We start from the raw sequence: 14,244 nt of genomic DNA on the forward strand, positions 1-14,244 counted from the left end.
CTGGAGCCTGTGCTCCGCAATGGGAAAGGCCACAACAGTGAGAGGCCCGCGTACCGCAAAAAAAAAAAAAAAAAAAAAAAAAGAAAATAGGAGATCCTGCTCACCTACCTCCAGAGCTGATTTATAAATCTAAACTGTAAGAGGACAGACAGGAGGAATTATAGAAATGGAGGCTTGGCCTCTGCCTTAGAACCACGGCTGGGGTGGGAAGGAGGTGGGTGGAGGTGAAGGGGTGAGCATGAGAGTGTGCGTGTGTGTGTGTGTGTACGTGTGTGTAAGGAGGCCAAGCCCTGCTTCCCCACAGTCTCCCTCCCCGACCCCCTGGGTGAAAGGGCCTAGGAGGCACCAAATCCCTTTTTCCCCAGCATCTCCTCACCCCACTACAACTTGGTGACAGATCCTCTCAGAGCCAGAACGGCTCTTCCCAATATTAATGGCTTAGGAAGGGGGCCTTGGTGGTCGCTGATCGGGGAGAAGGAAATGGGTTTGCAATTATAGGCTTTGTTTTTCTTTTGTCTGAAGGCAAAGGAGGTGGAGAAAGTGTTCCTGCTTCTTTGTCCCTGCTCCTTGGTCCCTGCTCGTGGGCCAAGGTGACACAGACTCTCCTCCCTCCTGTGTCCTGTGGCCCCAGACCACTTGGGGTGCATTCCGGCGGGGGCGGAGATGGGGGCAGGGTGTGGGACTGAGCCTCCCCACACTGCTCTGGGTTGTGTTTGAACCTGGCCTTGAAGACTCATCCCTTCAGATTCCTCCCCAGACTATCCCCCACCCCCTCCACACTTTGTCCTGCTTGCACCCACGTAGAGTACATAGGACCCCTGGGAATGACTCACTCATAGGAAGAATTTGCATCCCCAGATGGTTTTCAAGCAAAACTGATGGCATGAGTGTCTCTCTGGCTTCTGTTTATAACTAGTCCTGACACAGGAGGGCCAAAAGTCATCCCTGGGGCCGGTCCATGGTTTTACCACTCATTTCCCAAGAGACTGGGCCTTGGGAACTTCTAGTGACTTCGGAGGCTATAGTCAGGCGATCACGCCCCAAGGGCCACTGCCCCCTTACTCGGGTGGGAGGGGCTCTCCTAGGCCCTAACGGGCACCTGGAAAAGGGCGGTTTGGGAATCTACCTTCCATGAGTCTGAATGCTGTGTGACATCAGGCAGGCTATTCAACCTCTCTGAGCCTCAGAATCCTCACTGGTAAAAAGGGGATAGTCACCTTACCTGGAGTGATTTTTGTTGTGGAGACTAAATGAGGTAATATGCAAAAAACCCTGGCAAGGCCCCTGATGGAGAAGCTACTCAATAAAAGGGAGTGGCTGCTATGGCCTTGCTGGGGGCCGGAGGGGTCTGCATGGGGCACTGTGATGGTGGCCCGTCCCAGTGTGGGATATAACAGGACGTTCTGGGTTTCAGCAGAGAAAGGCCCTGGAAAGAACTTCTCAGGGCCTTTTCAGCCATTGCCAGCTTCTGCCCGCTGACTTTCCACCTGCCTTTCAAGTTCGCGGCATGGAGAGGCAGCCTGGGAAGTTTCCAGGAGCTCTGACCCTGCTGCTGCCCGTGGACTGTGGGTCTGGGTTCTGCCGGGGGGCACCTGTCACCCACCAGGTGGTGAGTGTCTCACTCTGGAAGACTCTCACCCTGTAGGCAGCAGCCCGTAGCAGGGAGCTCCTCCCTCCTGGAGAGAGGAAGTTGAGGGCTCCTGGGAGAGGCTGGGGTCAGGGTCACCAGAACCAGACATCTGGGACCCTGAGCAGAGACTGCCTAGCTCCCTGCAACCTTTAGTTCTGATTGTTGCTGAGGACCAGGGATAGAGCTGAGCCTGCACATAGGAGGGGGAAACTGAGGCGGGGGGCTCCCAGGAGTGAGTCAAGTGCAGGAGGGAAAGTGTCCCAGGCAGCAGGAAGCACGAGCACAGAGGCTTGGAGCCAAGAGAACCAAGCAGGTCAGTCAGGGGACGGGCATCGATCGGGCTGTCCTGGGCCAAACTCTTTTTCTTGGTGTCTGCCCATCCATGTGCCTCCCTTGGGGACCCCCAAACCACCCACAGACCCCAGGATTAAGAGGTGGGAGAAGCAGTTTCACCAACCTGTTCTAAAATTTGAGCTCCAGCTGATCCCTGCCCGCATCCAGGGCTTTCTGGGCCAAGCTGAGGTCCGGCCCCCTCCCCATAAATGTGATTTTGCAGCTCCCAAGGGTGTGTTCACAGCTGTTTCCCATTCGTTCTCAGAGCAGCCCTGTGATGCAGGCATGATGTCCCTCTTTTCCCGCGTTAGGATAATGAGGCTCTGGGAATTGAGGGGGCATGCCCAATGTCACAGAGCAGGAAAATGACCCCAGGGGTCTTCCCCTCCCTTCGTCCACCACATCCCCAGAGATGTACTGAAACCTCTCTCCTCAAAGTGTGGTCCAAGTCAAGGGCACCGGCAGCATGTGGGAGCTGGTTAGAAATGCAGGATTTCAGGCCCCTCCCTGGACCCCCAAATCAGAATCTGCATGTTAGCAAGAACTCTGATAATTTGCAAGCACTTTACAGTTGGAGAAACACTGCTTTAGAGAAGTTCTTTCCCCTTAGAGTGATGCAACTTCCTGTAGGCAGGAGAGGATACCTACCTACTTCAGCAGGTTCGACCCCTAACACAGGACATTCGGACACTCACAGGAGATCTATTTTATGGGGGCACACTGCGGTGACGAGGGTGGCCTTGTCTTCAAAGACCCTTCCCTCCTCACCCACCACTTCTCCCCTGTGCCAGCCTGCAGGTGCACCCCCAGCCCTTCATTGTACAGGACAGCTGGAGAGGGGGTGAGGGGAGCCGTTTCAATAGCTGCCTCCCCAAGACTCCCAGTCTTTCCCTGCCCCCAGCTCCCTGCCTGGTGAGGCTGATTGTCCCATTCAGCACCCCTCCCCACATGGGCTGATGGGCTTTCAAACCCCCTGGTTGCCTAATTACCGCTGATCAGGGGCTGCACGTGCAGGCTTCTGTGAATAAGTGATTCTGTAATTACTGCTTGCACCCACTCTGCCTCAGGCGGGGGGGCGGAGGGGAGGGTTCTGAGGACAAAGGGATTTCACTGTGGGGAGGGGGGACCTGAGGGCAGCACCGGGCTTTGTTCAGCTCCTGGGCTTGGAGGGGCCCAGGAGGCAGATCCCCTGTGATGAGGCCGGGCTGACGGAGGGAGCCACAGCTGAGGAGGGGCTGCTAATGCAAAAACAGCTTTTGTGCATTGGGTGTGTTCTCGGCCAGGGTCTGTGCTCCGTGATTTGCATACCAGATTTCACGCCAACTCATCCCGATTGCCCTGGGACGCTCACAATATTGACGCATCCCCAGAGCCCACCCACCTCTACCAGTTCCAGCGAACCTGGACAGATGCTCACACTACAGCTAATTCTCTCAACAACTAGTAGAGACAGCACGCCCCTTAACCCCATTTTACAGATGGAGAAACCAAAGCTCAGAGAGGTTGAGGATTTTGATCAGGGCCAAACAGCTGGTAAGTGCCAGAAGCTGGACTTGGACCCAGGCTTATCTGATTCCAAAGATCCAGAGTGCAAGGAATCTGACCAAATGCCAAAGTGCAGAGGAGGGCAGGTCCTCGGGCCCAAGTCTGCAGTGTGTTGCAGCTGCCCCATCTTTTCTTTGAACCCTGGCCTAGGCCTGTGGCCCCCACCCACCCTCCCCTGGCTGCCCATTAGAATTTCCAGCCTTTCTCTGTACAGACCGTCTCTCCTGGACCTAGGACTGGGCCAGACTCAGAAGGGGTGGACTGTGCAGAGCCAGGACCTGACTAGACCCTCGGGGACAAGGTGCTCAGGACAAGGGGCAGAGCTCTGGCCTCAGGGTCTGGGTGATCGAGGCCTGCACCTACCACCAAAGTGCAGCACCAGAGGCCCAGGCTACTTTATGGGGAGGAGCAGTGGGCTTGAAGGCAGGCAGGCAGAGGCCCCTTCTAGGGCTGCGTGCCAGCTGGATGCAGCTCATCCGAGTGGCTGAGAGTCAGTGTGCCTGGCTTTGCAGCCCTAGCTGACTGTGTGACCTTGGGCAAGTTACCTAACTCCTAGGTGCTCCCCAAAGAGGGGATAATGATGTTGCCTGCCTCTTTAAGGTCTTAAAGAGACAATGCATGGAAAACTCTTAGTATGATGCCTGGCGGAAATAATAGCTAGTTGTTGCTATTCTTATTGTTATTATTTTTAGTGATCTCCTTCTCCCTGGGGTTGGGGACTCAAGCTAACATCTCCCCATCCCCACCCCCAGGCTGCAGCACGGTCCTGGCAGGCCTGGCTGCTGTTTGAGCCAATGAGAGCTGAGGGGAGAGACCGACACTGCCCCAGGGACTAAAATAGAGACAAAGCTGTCTCCAAAGCCAGGCTTTACAGGACAGTTTTGCCCATACAAGGCCAGAGTCGGTGCCACCTGGCAGCCCCTTGGGGCAGGGAGCTGCGGGGCAGACTGCCTCAGGCCTGCTCTGGGTTTGGCCAGATCTGCCTGGGGCCACCCCAGTCACATGCTCCTTCTCCCTCAGATTGATGGCTCTCTCGGGGCTGAGTTTTATTGGAAATCAGTTTGAGAGAAGCAGCCCCGGGCTCCAGGCCCCCCTCCTGGCCAGATATGCCAGAGCCTGGATGGGAAAGAGGCCCTAAGGCCTAAGATGCCCCTCTTGGATGTGGAATTTGCAGCCATTGCTTCTGGGAGTGTCTGGGCAAAAGCCGGGGCTTCAGAATCTCCCCTAGAAACAGACTTCCAGGCGGCTGTGCAATCATGGGCCACATAGGTCCTCTTAACCAACTCCTTGATTTTTTAGAGACAAGGTCCTGGACTGAGTTCAAGAAAAGGCACTTGAGTGTAGTGGGAAAGACAGCATTTGAAATTTGCCTCTGCCATGCAGAAGCTGTGTGACCTTGGCCTAGGCACTCAACCTCTCTGAGCCTCAGTCTTGATTTCTGGTAAATGGGGATAATAATGTGTGCCTTGACAATTTGTGGTGAGGATTAAATGAGACAATGACAGGATGGAATGAACAAGCCCAGGGCTGGCATACAGTAGGCCTTCTGTGCATGCTCACCCTTGGTCACAAGACGGTATGGGCAGGAGTTTGGATGGTGTAGTGAGATTGGTCTCAATTCCTTGAAATAGTGCATAGGGTTCACCTCCCCCTCAAGGTAGGTCAGGCACTTGAGTGTAGGAAGAAGGTTCTCGCACAGACAGCATCCACCAAGCACTGTGTATGTACGTGGGACACTGGTCCAGCCTGGAGGGGCGTATGGCAGCGGATTCTCCAGCCAATTTCCAGGCTACCGTCGCATTGTCCCATCAAGCTGGACATGCCAATAGTTCAGTGCCCAAGGGCATCTCCCAGATGCTTCTCACACCCCAGGATGAGTCATCCTCTGTGGCTGCCACTTACTCCAGACCATAAGCAGATGCTCAGCGATTGCTCCTGGTGGTGGCAATAGGGACCCAGACCACTGCAGGAATGAGACCCTTCTTCCCTGCAGAAAGCTAAGAGGTGGCACAGCAGCCATGGACAGCATGGCCGAGGAGCAGGGCCTGGAATACAGGGCCTGTTCATGCTCTGGTCGGTGGGCAGCTTACCTCTCGGGGACCTCCTTCAGCTGTCAGGGCAGAGAGCAGTATCAGGGGACCTGATCAGCACCATGGGGACAATCCTTATTCTGTCATTGGGATGAGCAGGGCTCATCTGAGCCTTGTTTTTTTAATCTGTAAAAGGGGAGTTTGTCCAGACAGTGAGTGCAGGGGTTTAGATGGTGGGCTTGGGGCCAGCCGCATGAGTTTTAAGTGTAGACCTCCCACATGTGACTTGTGTCCACCTGGGCAAGGTATTTAGCCTCTCTGGGCCACTGGGTATGGCAGTGGTGATAACACCTGTCTCCTAGGTTTGCTGCTTTAGACGGTCCGAGGCACCTGGTAACGCTGCTGACTACCCCCCCGGTGCCAGGCACTGCCCGAGCAAGTTACCTGTATCAGCAAGTTCCATCTTCCCGACAACCCCAGAAGTAGGTGCTAGTATCAGCCCCCGTTTACAGATGAGGAAACTGCGGTCCAAGTTCACATAGCTAAAAAGCATCAGGATCAGGATTCAAAGCCAAAGAGTTTGGCTCCACAGCCCACACGCTTAACAAATAAATGTCAGCTTTCATTGTTATCGCTGTTGTGTTATTAAAATTAAGCACGATGCCTGCTGCTCCATAAATGCAAGCTTCTGTTGTGAATGAACAAGACAAGAGTGACATGGTCTCAGTGGCCCCAGGCCTTTGCTTCCCCAGCTGCTGGAGAGGATTCTGACGTTTCTCCCCTTCCCCAAACACACAGGAGGGTCTACGAGTGCCTGGCCTGTTCCTTGGGTCTAGGCTAGGACTTGGTTGGTGGAGGAAGATTAGGAGAGCCAGGAGAGGATTGCCGGAGAATATAGGTGTGAAACAAAATTGGGGGAAGACAAAACTGTACATGGGAAGTGACATGCAGAGCTTATGAGTTGGTTCCTCTTAAGCACCCTTTAAGAAATGTGAGTTTTAGGGACTTCCCTGGTGGTCCAGTGGTAAAGAAGCTGCCTTCCAACGCAGGGGGACGTGGGTTCCACCCCTGGTGGGGGAACTAAGATCCCACATGCCGCAGTGCAACTAAGCCCGCACACCACAACTACTGAGCTCGCGTGCCTCAACTAGAGAGCCTGCGTGCCGCAAACTACAGAGCCCATGTGCCCTGCAGCCTACGTGCCACAACTAAAGAAGAGAAAACCTGCACACCACAACTAGAGAGAAGCCCACACACCACAACAAAGAGCCCACGTGCTGCAATGAAAGGTCCCACGTGCCTCAACGAAGGTCCCACGTGTCACAACTAAGACCCAAAGCAGCCAAAAGTGAATAATAAAATAAATAAGTAAATAATAAATAAATCTTTTTTTTTAAATGTGAGTTTAAAAAAAATCTATTAAATGAATTGTGAACCATTGAATTGTGCCATTTGAATCCAATACCACTTAGAGACTGAGCCATGTGGTCCCGCCATCAGCAGGATCATGCTTGATGTTGAGTGAAAATGTATGCCCTGGCTTCAGGGGAAGCTTTGGATGCACAGGGAGGTGAAGGAAGAGGGCTGACCTTTGGTGCCTCCAAACCACCCTGGAGTCTTGACACTCTCATGAATACCTTCCCCCTTAGTGAGACTACACACTCCACCTTCCCTTGTTCTACAGCCTTCTGAGGTTTACGGGGGCTCAGGCCCCTCCCGGGGACGGGACACATGAAGGGGTCTCAGCTGCATCCCAGTGAGTTCTGAAGCGAAGGCCCTCTCCAAGCCGCCTGTGGTGGGCAATGAGGGCTGGAGTCCAGGGCCGCTGGGGGCGGTGCAGCCCCATCAATGTCTGGGTCGAAGGCCCAAAGAGCTCTTGTTCTTAACACTCTGGTGCAATCAAGAGGGGACTGTGAAAGACAAGAGCCACTGGGCAAGTGCAGGGCCTAGGAGTGGTCAGGGGAGCAGGCAACAGAGCTGACCACTAAGGCCAGCGTGCCTGCATCCCCAGTGGAGGGCCACGATGTCTTGTAGGGGTTGATGTGCTGAAATGGGGTGACTGGTGGCATAGTGTTTTAAAAGTGAATCTAGGGGCTTCCCTGCTGGCACAGTGGTTAAGAATCTGCCTGCCAATGCAGGAGACATGGGTTCGAGCCCTGGTCCTGGAAGATCCCACATGCCGCAGAGCAACTAAGCCCGTGCGCCACAACTACTGAGCCTGCGCTCTAGAGCCCACGAGCCACAGCGACTGAGGCCCGCATGCCTAGAGCCCGTGCTCCACAACAAGAGAAGCCACCACAATGAGAAACCCACGCACCGCAACAGAGTGGCCCCCGCTCGCCGCAACTAGAGAAAGCCCGCGAGCAGCAACAAAGACCCAACACAGCCAAAAACAAACACGTAAATTTATTTTTTAAAAAAAGTGAATCTACTATCTATTTCCATCAATTGTAAGATAAACCATTGACTTTATCCTAGTTCTTTGGGAGACTAAAAAAAAAATGCCGCCTTTTATATGTGCGTATCGATTGGACAGCCCAGTCAGATATCCAGACTATTAAAATGTGAACAAATCACGCATCTTGGAATCTGGGGACTCTGGCTGCTCACGGCAAGGCATCCCTGTTACTCTGAAGAATCAGGTCACTCTCACCGGCCCTCAGCTGTCTCCTCCCTCTGTCTTTCCTGGTCATAAAGGTCTTCTCTCAGTAAGTGATGCTAAGTGTCAGACCAGAGCTGCCTGCTCCCAGCAGCTGTTTGGTGATGGAAGAACCAGACCAAGGAGGCTGAGATATAAATGAGAGAGAACAAAACATCCTCTGCTTCCTTCATTCAACAAATGTTTACTGAACACTTAACATGCGCAGGCACTGCTCTGGGAGCTAGAGATACAGGGATGGATGCCCCTGAAACGGGGTGGACCTATGGTCCAAGTTAACTTGAGTTTTCGGAGGGGACTTATTATATGACTGGCAAAGTTTAAATCACCCCCTCTCATGTCTAAGTGGATAATGTGAGGGGAAGGATCTCCCTTCTCTCTCGAGCTCTCTTTGCTGAGTGGCTCTGCTGTGTTCACGTGTCACTCACTGGCACGTTGCAGGCCACACAACTGATAGTGCCCTGAAGTCGTCAATTTCAGGGAGCTGAAACCGAAATAGAATCATACCAGGTATGGTGCTGAAAGCTAGGGGTGATGGATTTAATTTGTTATCTAAACCCAGAACCCTTTCCATGTCTTCCGAGAAGTTATCTGGTCTGGAAAATGGCAAAAGAAAACTGGAATATAGAAGAGGGAGCAAGAGGTACGAACAAGAGGGAGGTTTTGCTGACATAAAAGCCCAGATTGAGGAGTTTGCACTATATATATATATATATATATATATATATATATATATATATATTTTTTTTTTTTTTTTTTTTTTTTTTTTTTTTTTTTTGCGGTACACGGGCCTCTCACTGCTGTGGCCTCTCCCGTTGCGGAGCACAGGCTCCGGACGCGCAGGCTCAGCGGCCATGGCTCACGGGCCCAGCCGCTCCGCGGCATGTAGGATCCTCCCGGACCGGGGCACGAACCCGTGTCCCCTGCATCGGCAGGCGGACTCTAAACCACTGTGCCACCAGGGAAGCCCCTGCACTATATTTTTAACAAGAATCTGTACACATATCCATGTACATTACGTCTATCCTTAGTCTGTGAAATGGTGACTCAGGCGAACTGCGTGATGGAAAAGCTGGGAAATAAAAGTCCAAATAAGTTGAAACATCATGTTGCCCTCAGGGCCTGTAGTCTGGGGCTCTTCCAGTCTCTCCACCCTTTGGAGAAAGAAACACAGGAATCCCCTACACCTCCCTTGCCTGTGATTTGACTTCTTAAGTATCTCTCAGAGGGTTTCCCATCTCCCCATCTGCCCTGCGAACTATTTAGTCCCTGCTGCCTTCACCTCTTGCCTGGACATTTGTTCAACTGGCATCTTTGCCCTGACCTCCCCCTCTCAATCCCCCCATCAATTAGGCTAAATCCCCCATTGCTGGCTCTGACACTGGCACTTCTTCATAGCGCTTATCGTGGTCCAAACTGTGGATTTATTACTGAGCTTGTTTAAGTAATGGCTGCCTCCCTCCACTTCATCAGTGTCCTTGAGAGCAGGGACTACACCTGTTTTTGCTCATGATTCTGTCCCCTGCACTTAGCACAAAGCTAGGAAGGGGTTTGCAACGTGTTTTGACCAAGACTTTGTAAACATGTCCATATAAGTTAGCTCTGTCCTTACACCTAGCCTCGATCTCTCCTTATCCGTAGCCATGGAAAGTGCTCAATAAATATTTGTGGAATGAATGGATAAATGAATAAACAAGCTTGAAACATAAAAAAGAGGTAAATAATTTTTTACATGTATAAAATCAGTTTTTCTCCTCCCCACAAAACAAATGCTGCAGAAATATTTCAAGACCGTCCATTTGGAAGACATATTGGCCTGTTCAGAGCTCACATGTGGGTGGTGGAGACCCTCACAGACTGTGTGTGTGTGTGTGTGTGTGTGTGTGTGTGTGTGTGTGGTTGAGAGGCTAAAAGAGTATTCCCTGGGGAGTGTAAAAAAGAGGAAGACAGTGAAGATTCTATCACATTACCTATTAAGATACAAATACATCCAACCAAGAATCCTGGAGCCTTATACTAAGTAGAAACCTACTAAATATTTGTGCAATGAGTGCAGATGTGAGGGAATCACTCCCCTGGTGCTGATGCTATGCGAGGGTGCAGGAGAAAAGAGTCTCCCTTACAGCCTTTTCTCCCTCCATCTTGCCAAGGTCTTCTCCTGGGTGACCTGTGGGCTACTGTGAGGAGGTGATGGCCCAGGCAGTGGGGCTGGTGTTTGGCTCTAGACATATGCCCTCTTTATACCCACTTTGTGCTCAGTCCTCCATAAAGACCTGGTGCTGGCTAAGTGTGGCAAACAGGGTCTCTTATATACTCTTTTTGGGAGTATAAACTTGATCAACTTTTTTGTGGGGCAATTTAACAATATCTGTCAAAAATTTAAAGACATATATCCTTGATGGGGGCAAATTCCCTTCCAGGAATCTATTCCATGGTTATACTTGAACTTGTGTTCAGAGATGGATATATAAAGATGTCCATTGCAGGGTAAATTATGCTAGCAAAAAATCAGAACAATTAAATGTCTAACAATAGGGAAATGGCCTAATACATTGTGGTCCAGCCGTACCGTGGAATATTATAAAGCTGCAAGATGGCTTTCTCCATGTTACACTCTCTTGGTTCTTCCCAACTTAAGAATGTTGCTTCTTAGTGTCTTCTTTTTGAGTTCACCTCTTCCCAAATGTCAATAGTGCTGAGGTTGAGAAACTTTAGGCTAGAACAGTGCCTGGAACAGAGGAAACGGTCACTACATATGTGATGAATGAACAGAGCCTGATATGTAGTTGGTGCTCAATAAATAATTGTTAAATGATTGAAGGAAAGAGAATGAGGTAGATCCATATGTGCCAATAAGAAAACGAGTTTAAGACACATTGTAAAAAAGCAAAGTTAAAAACAGTATGCATATTACTATCACTTTGGTGTTAAAAATAGACATAAACAAATGGATATGTTTGTCTATGCATAGGAAATTCATGTAAAAGAACATAAATAAGTCTTCATAATGGTTATCTCTATGAGTGGGACAGAGTTTGGAGTGGAGAATAAGGGAAAACATTGGCTTTTCATTTCATAGTTTTTGAGCTGTTTAAATTTTCTATTATGAGCATATAGTGATTCTAGAACCACCACCACCACCACCAAACCCAGTTTAATTAAAAAAACAAAAACAATACCACAGGACTGCTTGGTACACCTTGGTTGCAACAAGACCTAGATGTAAAAAGTGGCATTTGAGGCCTTGCGGAATGAGCCCTCTAGGTCAGTAACAGCTGGATGCGAGTTTTTCATAACCTGCAGCTGTTCAGAGCCTGTGACCCACCCCCAGCTCTGAACTCATCTCTGTAGGTCTTCATATCAACTCTAAGAAGAAGGCCTCTCTGTCACCATTTTTACTGCTAAGGAAGCTGAGGTCCAAAGAATTTAGTACCTTGCTGAGGGAGAAACAGCAGAAAAGCACCTTTGCTTTGACCCAATGGGTACTGGTTGGGGAGGAGGCATGTATTAGTTAGCTAGTGCTGTGAAACAAAATATTCCCACACCATATCTTAAGATAACAAACATTTAATATCTCACAGTTTCTGAAGGTCAGGGTTTCAGGAGTGGCTTAGCAGGTGATTCTGGTTCAGGGTTTCTCAGGAGGCTGCCATCAAGCTGTGGGTAGGGGCTGCCATCATCTGAAGGCCAGACTGTGGCGGGGGTGGGGTGGGGATCTACTTCTAGACTCATTGTACGGTCATGGGAGGCCTCAAGTTCTCAATTGCTCTTAGCCAGAGGCCCCAGTTCCTTTCCACATGGGTCATAGGCTTCCTGAATGTCATTATGACATGTCACCTGGCTTCCCCCAAGGGGATGAGCTGAGAGAGAGAGAGAGAGAGAGAGAGAGAGAGAAAGAGAAACCCAAGACAAAAGCCACAGCCTTTCATAACCTAATCTCAGAAGTGACATGCCATCATTTCTGCCATATTCTACTGGTCACACGTACAGTGTGGGAGGGCACCACACAAGGCTGTGATTCCCAAGAAGTGGGATCATTGGGGGACATCTCGGAGGCTGGTGACCACAGGGCATCTCCTGGCAGAGCCTTATGCTGAAAGTCTGGATTCCATCCTAAGGTGGCCCCTGGGGCAGGAGCCTAAGAGGACCCACCTGGATGAGTCCTCTGGTACAGTGGGAGGCACCATGGAGAGATACCTGGGAGGAAGGAAAGGTGTGGGCCTAGGCCTCCAGAGCCCTTCCCCGACGTGGGCTCCTGCTCCAACCCCAAGAAATCACAGGCAAGTCATTGTACTTCTTGGGTCTCAGCACCCTCCACCCAGAGTCAGTGATGACTCAACTGCCTAGCACCTTCCCTCCTCTCGGGGATGTGGTGATACAAATGCAGGGGGCACGCTGGAGCCAGTGGGCACTGTCAGTGCCATAATCACAGGCATGAGAGAACTGCTCTAGACACACAGTCTCACCACGCTGGCTGTGTGATAGGTGCTTGATAAGCACTTGGTAATGGACTAATGGCTCCTTTTGTAAACACATGTATTGAGTGCTTGCTGCATACCAGGTCCTTTGATGGGGCACAATGCATGCACTATATCAGTGTTTGTCCCCGGCACACCCATAAGGTTGGTAACCACAGTAGTCCCATTTTGTAGACGGGAAACTGAGGCTGGGCAGGTTAAGCACGTTGCCTGTACACAGGACTTGCCCCCAGATCAGCCTGGCTCCAAAGCCCCTGCTCTTGCCTGTGATGTGGCCCTTCCTCCCACCTACTCTCCTCTCATGGGAATCAGGGACTTCTGATAGAAAACATGAGCCTGGGACCTGTAAGGCACTTTATATAGGTCTCCAAGTCCTCTATTCCTCACTAAAGAGGAAGAGAAGCTGCAGTCCCCAGACAAGAAGCACCTTCCCTCCTTGAGCGGGGAGGAGAGCGCAGACCCAGAGCCTCCTAAGAGCCAGGCCAGGTCTTTCACTTCCGTCTGCAAGCCCAGACCTCATAGCAGATCTTGCCTGGGTTCACCTTCAAGGCTGGAACTGATTCCCAGAAGGGCAGCACGTGCTAGAATGAGCCTGGGCTATGGCAAGAGGCAGACATTTGTTAAAATCCCACTCCTTTGTCCTTGGGCAAGTAGTTAATCTTTCTGAGCCTCAGTTTTCATATCTGTACAATGGGGAAGTCACACTCATGTCTGAGTTCATTGTGAGGATTAAATGAAACATAAACAGTAAAAGTACCTGGCATGTTGTAAGTACCAAATCATATTCATTTCTTTGTTTCCTTTGGTCTTTTTTTGGTCATATTGTAGAAGTTCCAACTCTCCCTGCAATAAAAATGTTCTTTTTTGGGGGCTTGAAACAGGGGCCCTCAGTCTAGCCTGCTAGGTTTTTTCTCTGTGGGGTCCTAGCATTCCCAAACACCCCTTCCAACTAGTGAAGACCTGTACAGCATTGATGGGAACTTTGTATTCTGTGCCTTGATTAAAGCCAGGCCTGAAGCCCCCAGGAAAATGGGGCCTTGATACAACTGGCTTAGTTTCAGCCAACTGCCCCTCTGGTGGACCGGGTCAGGGGAGGTTCCTGCAGTATTTCTGGAATGGAAAAACCCCAGGTTGCAGGCTGGTGCCTGAGACAGCACTGCTGGCCAGCTTAGTCAGTGGGGGCAGGCCTGGGAGGTGGTTGGATTCCAGCAACAGAGGTCCCTCGGGGAGTCTCTGCTTCTGTCCTAGCAGAGCTGGGAGAGGGGCCACGGGAGAGCAGACATTCTAGAGACACTCAGCTAGTCCCCAACGGCATTGGAAAGGATCCAAATCCTCTCCTAGCGACTCTGACCTGAGGTTTTAGGGAAAATCAGGGTCCTGTACTGCTTGCTCGCTCACAGATGGTTGAGTTAATAGAACCAGAAAACAATAGTTTCCATTCCTGTGGGAAGGCTGGCTCTGGGCAAAGGGCGGGGGGCAGCCCTCAGTAACTGAAGGGTGGCTGCACCAGGCCTTGAAGGTCCTTTCCAATCCTGAAAAGACAAGGATTCGTGACGCGGGGATTTCCTA

General features: G+C 51.0%; 1 pseudogene across 1 annotated transcript in view; it reads left to right on the forward strand.

Annotated features, from left to right (window-relative positions):
* The first annotated feature begins 1,507 nt into the window (after positions 1 to 1,507).
* Positions 1,508 to 14,244, forward strand: part of LOC308620825 (putative inactive 1-aminocyclopropane-1-carboxylate synthase-like protein 2) — a 50,117-nt pseudogene continuing 37,380 nt past the window's right edge. The window contains exons 1-2 of the transcript XR_014017897.1: positions 1,508 to 1,609; positions 5,963 to 6,020. The product of XR_014017897.1 is annotated as a putative inactive 1-aminocyclopropane-1-carboxylate synthase-like protein 2 (transcript). The remainder of the gene's footprint in view (positions 1,610 to 5,962; positions 6,021 to 14,244) is intronic.

This window comes from Mesoplodon bidens (assembly GCF_964165515.1).
Source record: "Mesoplodon bidens genome assembly, chromosome: 7".
Lineage (NCBI taxonomy): Eukaryota > Metazoa > Chordata > Mammalia > Artiodactyla > Ziphiidae > Mesoplodon > Mesoplodon bidens.